Raw genomic sequence first — 10115 nt, forward strand, 5'->3', positions numbered from 1 at the left:
ATTATGCAAAGAAAGAACATTTTCCTGACGTTGATAATTCCAGGACCCAACTATCCGGGCAAAAATATGAATGTGTACATGCAGCCGCTTAAGGACGAATTGCAAGAAGCCTGGGATAATGGGTTCAAGACATATGACGCCTTTAGCAAACGGAACTTCATAATGCGTGTCTGGTACATGTACTCGACGCATGACTTGCCGGCGTATGCGCTATTCGTTGGCTGGTGTGTGCATGGAAGGTTCCCGTGCCCCACATGCAAGGGAGCTCTTGAGTTTCGTTGGCTTCAGGCCGGTCGCAAGTTTTCTTGCTTCGACATGCATAGACAGTTCCTGGATCCTCGCCATAAGTTCAGGAAAGACAAGAAGAACTTCATCAGGGGTAGAGTTGTCAAAAACTCTGCACCACCTGCATTGACAGGCCAACAGACCATGGATCAGTTAAACACTCTCGAGCCAGATCCACAACGTCCAGGGTACTTCAAGGGGTATAATACTAAGCACGCGTGGACTCACAAAACATGCTTATGGGATCTGCCTTGCTTCAAAGACCTCCTTTACCCACACAACATCGACGTGATGCACACTGAGAAGAATATCGCCGAGGCACTTTTTGGTACATTGTTCGGCAAAGATGGGAAGTCAAAGGATAATACTAAGGCTAGAGTCGATCTGGAGGCGCTATGTGATAGGCCGTTACAAAACATGAAAGAACCGAAAGGAAAGCAGAACTGGACGAAGCCAAAGGCATGGTTCAATCTTGGAAGGCCAGCTATGAGGGAAATTCTCTTGTGGGTGCAACAGCAGTTGATGTTCCCCGATGGGTATGCAGCGAATCTAAAGAGGGGAGCGAATTTTGATAAACTGAAGATATTTGGTCTCAAGGGTCATGATTGGCACATATGGATTGAGCGGGTAATGCCGGTGATGTTGCGTGGCTTCATCCATGAGGATGAATGGCTAGTACTGGCAGAACTCAGCTATTTCTTCTGTGTTCTTTGTGCGAAAGAACTATCGCCTGGCGTGCTAGAAGAAATGGAAGAGTTGGCGCCGGAGTTGATCTGCAAGTTAGAGAAGATCTTTCCACTGGGCTTCTTTAATCCAATGCAGCATTTGATTTTGCATCTCCCGACCGAGGCAAGATTGGGGGGGGCCGTGCAAAATCGTTGGTGCTACCCAACTGAGAGGATGCAGAAGATGCTTCGAGAAAAATGTAAAAATAAACGTAGAATTGAAGCATCGATGGCTGAGGCATTCATCACAGAGGAGGCGGCAAACTTCGTAATAGCGCACTACGAAGCCAAAAATCGTCATTTGCATAATCCGAAGCCTCGGTACAATGCTGACGAGCCTAAAAAGGGTGGATCCAACCTCAGCCTATTCAAAGGGAATCTCGCACCAGCTAGTGTTTCACATCCAGTATCTTTGGATAACAAAGAATGGCGGACCATTTCGTTGTATATCTTCAACAACCTGATAGAAGTGCGGCCGTACATCGAGTAAGTTCTCGGTACATTGTTTCGCAACTTCTATTTCCTTTGAACTACTCTTATTCCTGGATATGTCATACAGTCGATACGTCACCATATTCTCGTATGGAGCGGAGATCCAAAAGGATTCCGTCGAAGAGTATGAGCTTCTCGCAAAGCAAGGAGGTGGCTATCCCGGTTTCATCTCTTGGTTCAAACAAACGGTAATTTCTATTAGACAATTTCATTTCATTCGCTAATTTGTGCATAATGCAACAATCCTTTCATATTAAACTTGTAGGCTAATTCAGAGTCTATGGACGCCGAATTGAGACAAGTCGCTAATGGTTTTGACTATAAGGTCCGTTCATTTGACAAGTACGACATCAACGGGTATCGCTTTCGTACCTATGGCAAAGAGCTATCTATGGCCGACCGAAAGTCAACAAATTGTCGTGTATCTGCTATCGGCGAAGGAGGTACCGAGTATTATGGGAGAGTTGAAGCAATTTATGAACTTCTGTTCTATGGTGAAAACCCACCGAATGTCGTAGTCTTCAAATGTTATTGCTTTCAGCCGAAGGAGACTAGAAGGACTCATGAACATGTAGGGCTAGTTGAAATCAACCAAAGCACTCATTTAGATGTTCCTGATGTCTATATTATGGCTCAACAGGCGACCCAAGTATTCTATCTACCGTGGGCCTGCCAAACTAATCCAAATCTGAAAGGTTGGGATGTCGTTTATGAAGTGCCGCCACGTGCTAGACTTTCTCCCCCAAAGAAAGAGGATTATGAACCTCACATTAACCCAGACACATATGAAGGAGAATTCTTCCAAGAGGCACGTCTTTCCAAAAAGCGTTTCAAGAACCGCTATACTTCACCCCAAAACATTGAAGTAGACAGCGACAATGAATCTGACATCACCCCAGAGGAGGAACAAGAAGAGCCGGAACAAGAAGAGGTTACTGCTGCGGATGACCTGTCAATGCTTGACCGATTACGTCAAGGTGGCCTTGCACATGTTGATGCCAATGAACCCTATGAGCCCGTCATTGATTATAGTGATGATGATGATTATGCATTTATTGATGATACTGATCGAGATTATTAGTAGTGTCAGGTATTACATTTTTTTATGTTGTACTTGATGATGATACACTTAAGTGATACACATATTATTTGAATGGACATTACTTGCTAGTCTTAACATTTGAGTGTCATCATGCTAACAAGACATTGGAAATGATCTTTGGTGCAGCGTAACTCCAGACAAGCATCGCACGATCCTTCTCCAGCTACCGACACGAGCCACCCCGCTCCTACACCTCCTGGATCTTGGTAAGTTTATCTAGTGTTTTGCTTAACACATGCATAAAGACCTAGACTTAGCTTTATTTCCTCCAATGCTTACCATAATGACCTAGACTTAGCTTCTTCTCCTCCAAAATGACTTAATAAGCTTACTGACCTCCAAAACCATCCATTTTACCTAAGTTAGCTCTAAAACGATCTGTACTTAGCTTACTTATGTCAAAAATTGCATAATTAGCTTAGTTAGCTCATAGACGATCCATTTTACCTAAGTTAGCTCTAAAATAACCCATTTTACCTAGGTTAGCTTATAAATGATCCAGTTCATCCAAGTTAGCTCAAAATGACCCATTTTACCTAGATTAGCTCCTAAATGATCCATTTTACCTACGTTAGCTTTAAAATGACCCATTTCACCTAGGTTAACTCCAAAATGACCCATCTTACCTAGGTTATCTCATAAACGATCCATTTCAACTAATTTAGCTCATAAACGATCCATTTCACCAAGTTAGCTAAAAAACGATCCATTTCACCTAAATTAGCTCTTAAATGATCCATTTCACCTAAGTTAGCTCAAAAAGATCCATTTCAACTAAATTAGCTCATAAATGATCCATTTCACCTAAGTTAGCTCAAAAACGATCCATTTCAACTAAGTTAGCTCATAAATGATCCATTTCACCTAAGTTAGCTAAAAAATGATCCATTTCACCTTAGTTACCTCAAAAACGATCCATTTGACCTTAGTTAGCTCATAAACGACCCATTTCAACTAAGTTAGCTCATAAATGATCCATTTCACCTTAGCTAGCTCATAAACGACCCATTTCAACTTAGTTAGCTCATATATGATCCATTTCACGTAAGTTAGCTCATAAATGACATACTCTTCTTGTTCTAGTCTTCTTCTTGTTCTACTCTTCTTCTTGTTCTACTCTTCTTGTTCTAACTTTCTTATTTTTCATTTTGCAGATTTCATTCACTTGACGAAAGCTTGCATAGATGGAGTGCTCCTTATCCCTTTCTCTGTTTCTTTTGTATCGTTGAACTATGCATGTATCGTTGGATGAAACTATTGTAATATATATGGTTGGATGCCTCTATGTTGAACTTGTTATGTATGATGGAACTATGCATGTAATATATATGGTTGGATGATGAAGTTATGTGTTGGATATCTTATATGTTTGCTCTGTAATGGCCTTTTGAAATATATCTATATATGTCATATATATTTGTGATGAAAATTGTTGGATTTAATAAAAAACAGATAAAAGAGCCAATATGCAGGCTCTTTGCCGCCTGTCACCGACGGCAACGGGCTCTTCGCCGTCTGCCGCGGACGGCAAAGAAGACACGTGGCATCTAGCTGTGCTTCCTGGGAGCTGACCCATTTGGTCAGTTTGCCTACAGTGGCAGACGGCAAAGACTTTGCCATCAGTGGCAGACAGCAAAGAACCTGCCATGAAGTGACGTGTAGATGACATCATACGGCGGACGGCAAAGACACTAGAAATTTTGCCGTCAGCGGCGGACGGTAAAGGCCTGCTGTTAGCCACTTAACGGACTGACAACGCAATTATTTCCGTCCGCTCTCTTTGCCGTCCGCCGCAGACGGCAAAGGGCCTTTGCCGTCAGCCGCCAGGAAGCAAATGACAAAGTAGCTGTTTACCGTAGCCTACTTTGCCGGAGCCTTTTGCCGTCCGCGGCTGACGGCAAATGCCTTTGCCGTCCGCCGTTCATGCCTTTGCCGTCCGCCGTGGCAGACGGCAAAGTAGCTGATTCCTGTAGTGCATGGATCATCCAACATGTTGAGCTTGCCTTTCCCCCTCATGCTAGACAAATTCTCAGCACCAAGTAGAGATACTACTTGTGCTTCCAAACACCCTTAAACCAGTTTTGCCATGAGAGTCCACCATATCTACCTATGGATTGAGTAAGATCCTTCAAGTAAGTTGTCATTGGTGCAGAGCAATAAAAATTTCTCTAAATATGTATGATTAGTGTGGGAGAAATAAGCTTTATACGATCTTGTGATGTGGAAGTAATAAAAGCGACGGACTGCATAATAAAGGTTCATATCACAAGGGGCAATATAAAGTGACGTTCTTTCGCATTAAGATTTTGTGCATCCAACCATAAAAGCGCATGGCAACATCTGCTTCCCTCTGCGAAGGGCCTATCTTTTATTATTATCTTCTACCTTATGCAAGTGTCATGGTGATCTTCACCTCTCCCTTTTTCATTTTATCCTTTGGCAAGCCCAGCATGTTGGAAAGAACCTGATATATATATATATATATATATATATATATATATATATATATATATATATATATATATATAATTGGATGTAGGGGGGCATGAGTTATTATTGTTGACATTACCCTTGAGGTAAAAGGTTGTGGGGCGAAACTATAAGCCCCTATCTTTCTCTGTGTCCGATTAAAACTCCGTAACCACAAGTATTGCGCGAGTGTTAGCAATTATGAAGGACTAGATGATAGTTGAGTATGTGGACTTGTTTTTTAGCTCTGGCATAGACTCTTTCTGATGTTATGATAAATTGCAACTGCTTCAATGACTGAGGTTATAGTTTGTTGGTTCTCAATAAGGTTTCTGATTCATACTTTTGCATTGTGAATAGATCATCACCTAAAGATAAGTAATCATATGACAATATCTATGTATGTTGCTGTTATGAGAATAATCATGATGCCCTCATGTCCGTATTTTATTTTTATCGACGCCTCTACCTCTAAACATGGGGACATATTTATTGTTATCGGCTTTCGCTTGAGGACAAGCGAGGTCTAAGCTTGGGGGAGTTGATACGTCCATTTTGCATCATGCTTTTATATCTATATTTATTGCATTATGGGCTGTTATTTCACATTATATCACAATACTTATGGCTATTCTCTCTTATTTTATAAGGTTTACATAAGGAGGGAGAATGCCAGCAACTGGAATTCTAGGCTGGAAAAGGAGCAAATATTAGAGACCTATTCTGCACAACTCCAAAAGTCTTGAAACTCCACGGAATACCATATCATAAATAATAAATAATCCGCGCCAAAGATGAAGACCAGGGGGCCCACACCCTTTCCACGAGGGTGGGGGGCGCCCCCCCTAGGGCGCGCCCCCTACCTCGTGGGCCCCCTGATGGCTCTCTGATGACCATCTTCTGCTATATGAAGTTTTTCTCGAGAAAAAACCAGAAGCAACCTTTCGGGACAAAACTCCGCCGCCACGAGGCAGAACCTTGACGGAACCAATCTAGGGCTCCGGCAAAGCTGTTCTGTCGGGGAAACTTCCCTCCCGGAGGGGGAAATCATCGCCATCATCATCACCAACGCTCCTCTCATCGGGAGAGGGCAATCTCCATCAACATCTTCATCAGCACCATCTCATCTCAAAACCCTAGTTCATCTCTTGTATCCAATTCTTGTCTCCAAGTCCAGGATTGGTGCTAGTAGGTTGCTAGTAGTGTTAATTACTCCTTGTAGTTGATGCTAGTTGGTTTAATTGGTGGAAGATCATATGTTCAGATCCTTTATGCATATTATTACCCCTCTGATTATGAACATGAATACGCTTTGTGAGTAGTTACGTTTGTTCCTGAGGACAAGGGAGAAGTCTTGCTATTAGTAGTCATGTGAATTTGGTATTCGTTCGATATTTTGATGGATGTATGTTATCTAGCCTCTAGTGGTGTTATGTGAACGTCGACTACATAACACTTCACCATTATTTGGGCCTAGAGGAAGGCATTGGGAAGTAATAAGTAGATGATGGGTTGCTTCGTAAGGGGCTGATTTGGACCCATATGTTTCATGCTATGGTTAGGTTTACCTTAATACTTTTGTTATAGTTGCGGATGCTTGCAATAGAGGTTAATCATAAGTGGGATGCTTGTTCAAGTAAGAACAGCACCCAAGCACCGGTCCACCCACATGTCAAATTATCAAAGTACCAAACGCGAATCATATGAACGTGATGAAAACTAGCTTGACGATATTCCCATGTGTCCTCGGGAGCGCTTTTCCCTATATAAGAGTTTGTCCAGGCTTGTCCTTTGCTACAAAAAGGATTGGGCCACCTTGCTGCACTTTATTTACTTTTGTTACTTGTTGCTCGTTAAAAATTATATTATCACAAAACTATCTGTTACCACTTATTTCAGTACTTGCAGAGAATACCTTGCTGAAAACCGCTGATCATTTCCTTCTGCTCCTCGTTGGGTTCGACACTCTTACTTATCGAAAGGACTACGATAGATCCCCTATACTTGTGGGTCATCAGGGCCTCTTCTGATAGTGAGCCCTCAAAAACGTCTGAAGCAGCCAAACATATGTATCTTCCGTCTCGTCAGACACAAGAGCACAACCGAATACCGTGGTGCAATGGTGGTTGTTCAGACCGACAAAAGGTATAAATGGCATGCCATACCTATTCATTCTGTATGTGTTGTCGAAGACAGTCACATCACCGTAGTCAACATAGTCTCGGCGTGATTGAGAATCACACCAGAATAGGTTTTCCAGCCTTCCTTCATCATCGACTGTGTGCTCAAAGAAGAAATCTGGATCCCTCTCTCTTCTGGTCATCATGATCCCAATGGCAGTGTCTGGATCACCTTGTGCAAGCAACTTCATTTTTTCTCTCTAACACGTGTTATAAAGCTTCTTTCTCCCAAAACCAGCCTTTGCATATGACCTGTACCTACTGACGACATTATCATAAATCATATGTTTCCTGATTCCAGCACCTGCCATAGTTAAAATCTCAGCTTTCTGATATTCTTTTATCTGATTATGAGACCAAAGAAACGTGACTTCATCCGGTCTAGCTAGAACGTGACTGTGATCATCACTGAAACTACTGACATACCAAATGTCACGCTCTTTATCAAGTTTCAAAGTTATATGCGCATCACAGAAGCAACGAGTCTCCCCTCTGAGCCTGCGGGTCCTGCCTTCCATTTTACAAAGTTTTGCCTGTCGTTTACCAGCTCTCGCACACAGATACTTTCTCAAGCGATTAGTTCCCTCACGACCTTTCGAATATTTCAGCGAGTCCTTTCTTACGCTGAAACCATGCTCCTTAGCATACTGGTTATAGAAAATGTAAGCCTCTCCTAGTGACCTGAACGTCTTCCTCATGACCTTCCAATGCCTATCCAATGAATCTTGTTGATATTCATCAAATCCGACATCAAAATTAAACAGATCATCACCAACATGCTCATCCTTCCCGCTAGGACCATCTACATCTCCCTGTAAATTAATGCATGAAACCATGTATGTCAGTCAGTTATTATTTTGATATGTAATGTATGTAAGTTTCAAAACTTACTTTGCTAGAGCTGTCATCATGAGATGCATCAACGTGCGATTTGTCACTTTCATCATCCACAATATTCCTCACAAAGTCCCCGTCCTCGTCCATCTGCGCACATTTCAAAAAAAATACATGTAAGCGCTCATATGGTTATTATGTCATTTCTTCTCCTATTTTTTTAAAACATACCTGGAGTGCACTTTCAGCAAATGAATCATCTATATCCATATCATCATCATCATCATTGCCATGTCGCTGCATAATGCAAAAAAACATGTAATTGTTCGTGCGGTTTATCATATTTATTGTTTTTATCAACATTGATCACACTTACATTGCCACTATAAGATTCATCCAAACTCATGTAGTTCTCCTTAGCAGGTTCATCCATATTGAGTGACGAGGTTCCGCTGTCATCGCCTAATCATCGCCATCATAATCGCCCTCCTCCTCTATCTATACATGTTTAAAAAAAATTCTAAGATCAATCGAACACCGTGTAACATCATCCCTAAAATAATTTGTTCATCAAGCACAATGACGTCTCAAACCAACCTCTTGCACAACGGCGAGGATGTCAGCTGGATCCATTTTGTCCGATGATGAATGCGCTGACGGCGTGACATTGCTTGCCGGCCGACGCAAGTGCCGATGGCGTGAGGACGATGGCCGGTTGTAGCAGGCAGAGTCCACGGAGGAAGGCGGCGACGAAGATCACGGGTGGGCGGCCATCTGGGCGACGGGCAAGGAACGCGGCAACGGTGCCAGGGCATCGCGCGACGGCCTGTTTGGGCGGCGACCCGGGTAACAGCGACTTCGCGGAGACGGGGGGCGACGTGGAGATGGCGTGGATGCGTTTAGGGTTTAGGGTTACGACGGCGAGCGTCGGCGGCTCCCATGACGTTTTTTTTCAATAACTATCGACGCCAACGTGGAGACGTGCGGGTGTACGGCGGCGACGTACGGCGACGGGTGCGGATACACGGGCGGGCGTACGGGGCGCGACGTACAGCGTCGGGTGCGGCATACACGGGCGGGCGTACGACGTCACGCGCGGACGTACGTCGTCGGGGTGGGTATTCCTATACCTAATGTGAAATGACCGTACTACCCATTATTCGTTGTAGGGGGTGTACCGAAGCACTACCCTCAACTTTAATGGGGTAATATATGTACAAGATACACCTATAGAGCTATCCACATGACCTTGTGACAAATTCAAGAAAGCATTCCCATTAATACTATTGGTGGTATTATTTTTGTAGCAAGTCAAACAAGAAAATGGAGAAAGGGAAAATGTAGGATGCGCAAAGTGAAAGTATAATACAAGAGACCTTCATGATAAAGAGGTGGCAGCTGCCCATCCGTACAAAGAAGAAAAAGGCTAATAATAGGACAATTGTCTGCACATCTATAGGCCAATAAATTAAAATGAGGACATGTATATAGGTGGATAAGAAAGCGGTAGAATAATGGGATATTTCTAGAAATAGGATCAAGATTTACAACAGTAATAATGGAAATAGAGATGCAGGACCATAATATCAGTGTGGTACAACCAACCGACATGGGAGATAGAAGAACCGGTCCACTGTTTGGGCGCCTGCATGATGTTGGGAGGCTCCGCGCCGCATCACGCACGAGTATTGGGCACCCCGCTGGATTACTCGAGTTGGATCACCTGCAGAAGACGGGAATGAGTAGGCATCGCCGGGCTCCCAGCGCATGCATCAACAGAAAAAAAATTATATGAGACCAAGTCTCATGGGCTAGCAGGTGAGACCCACCCCGATGGATGACACGTGGCATTCACAAATCATAAAGTATCTAATCTCTCCCCCCTGATTTCAAGTGATATGCTTGATCAATTGAGTGGCTCTACAATTTTCTCCAAACTTGATTTGCGTAGTGGATACCATCAAATTCGTATGAAATTAGGAGATGAATGGTAAACAACATTTAAAACTAAGTATGGTTTATATGAGT

This window comes from Triticum dicoccoides, chromosome 4A, assembly GCF_002162155.2.
Source record: "Triticum dicoccoides isolate Atlit2015 ecotype Zavitan chromosome 4A, WEW_v2.0, whole genome shotgun sequence".
NCBI lineage: Eukaryota > Viridiplantae > Streptophyta > Magnoliopsida > Poales > Poaceae > Triticum > Triticum dicoccoides.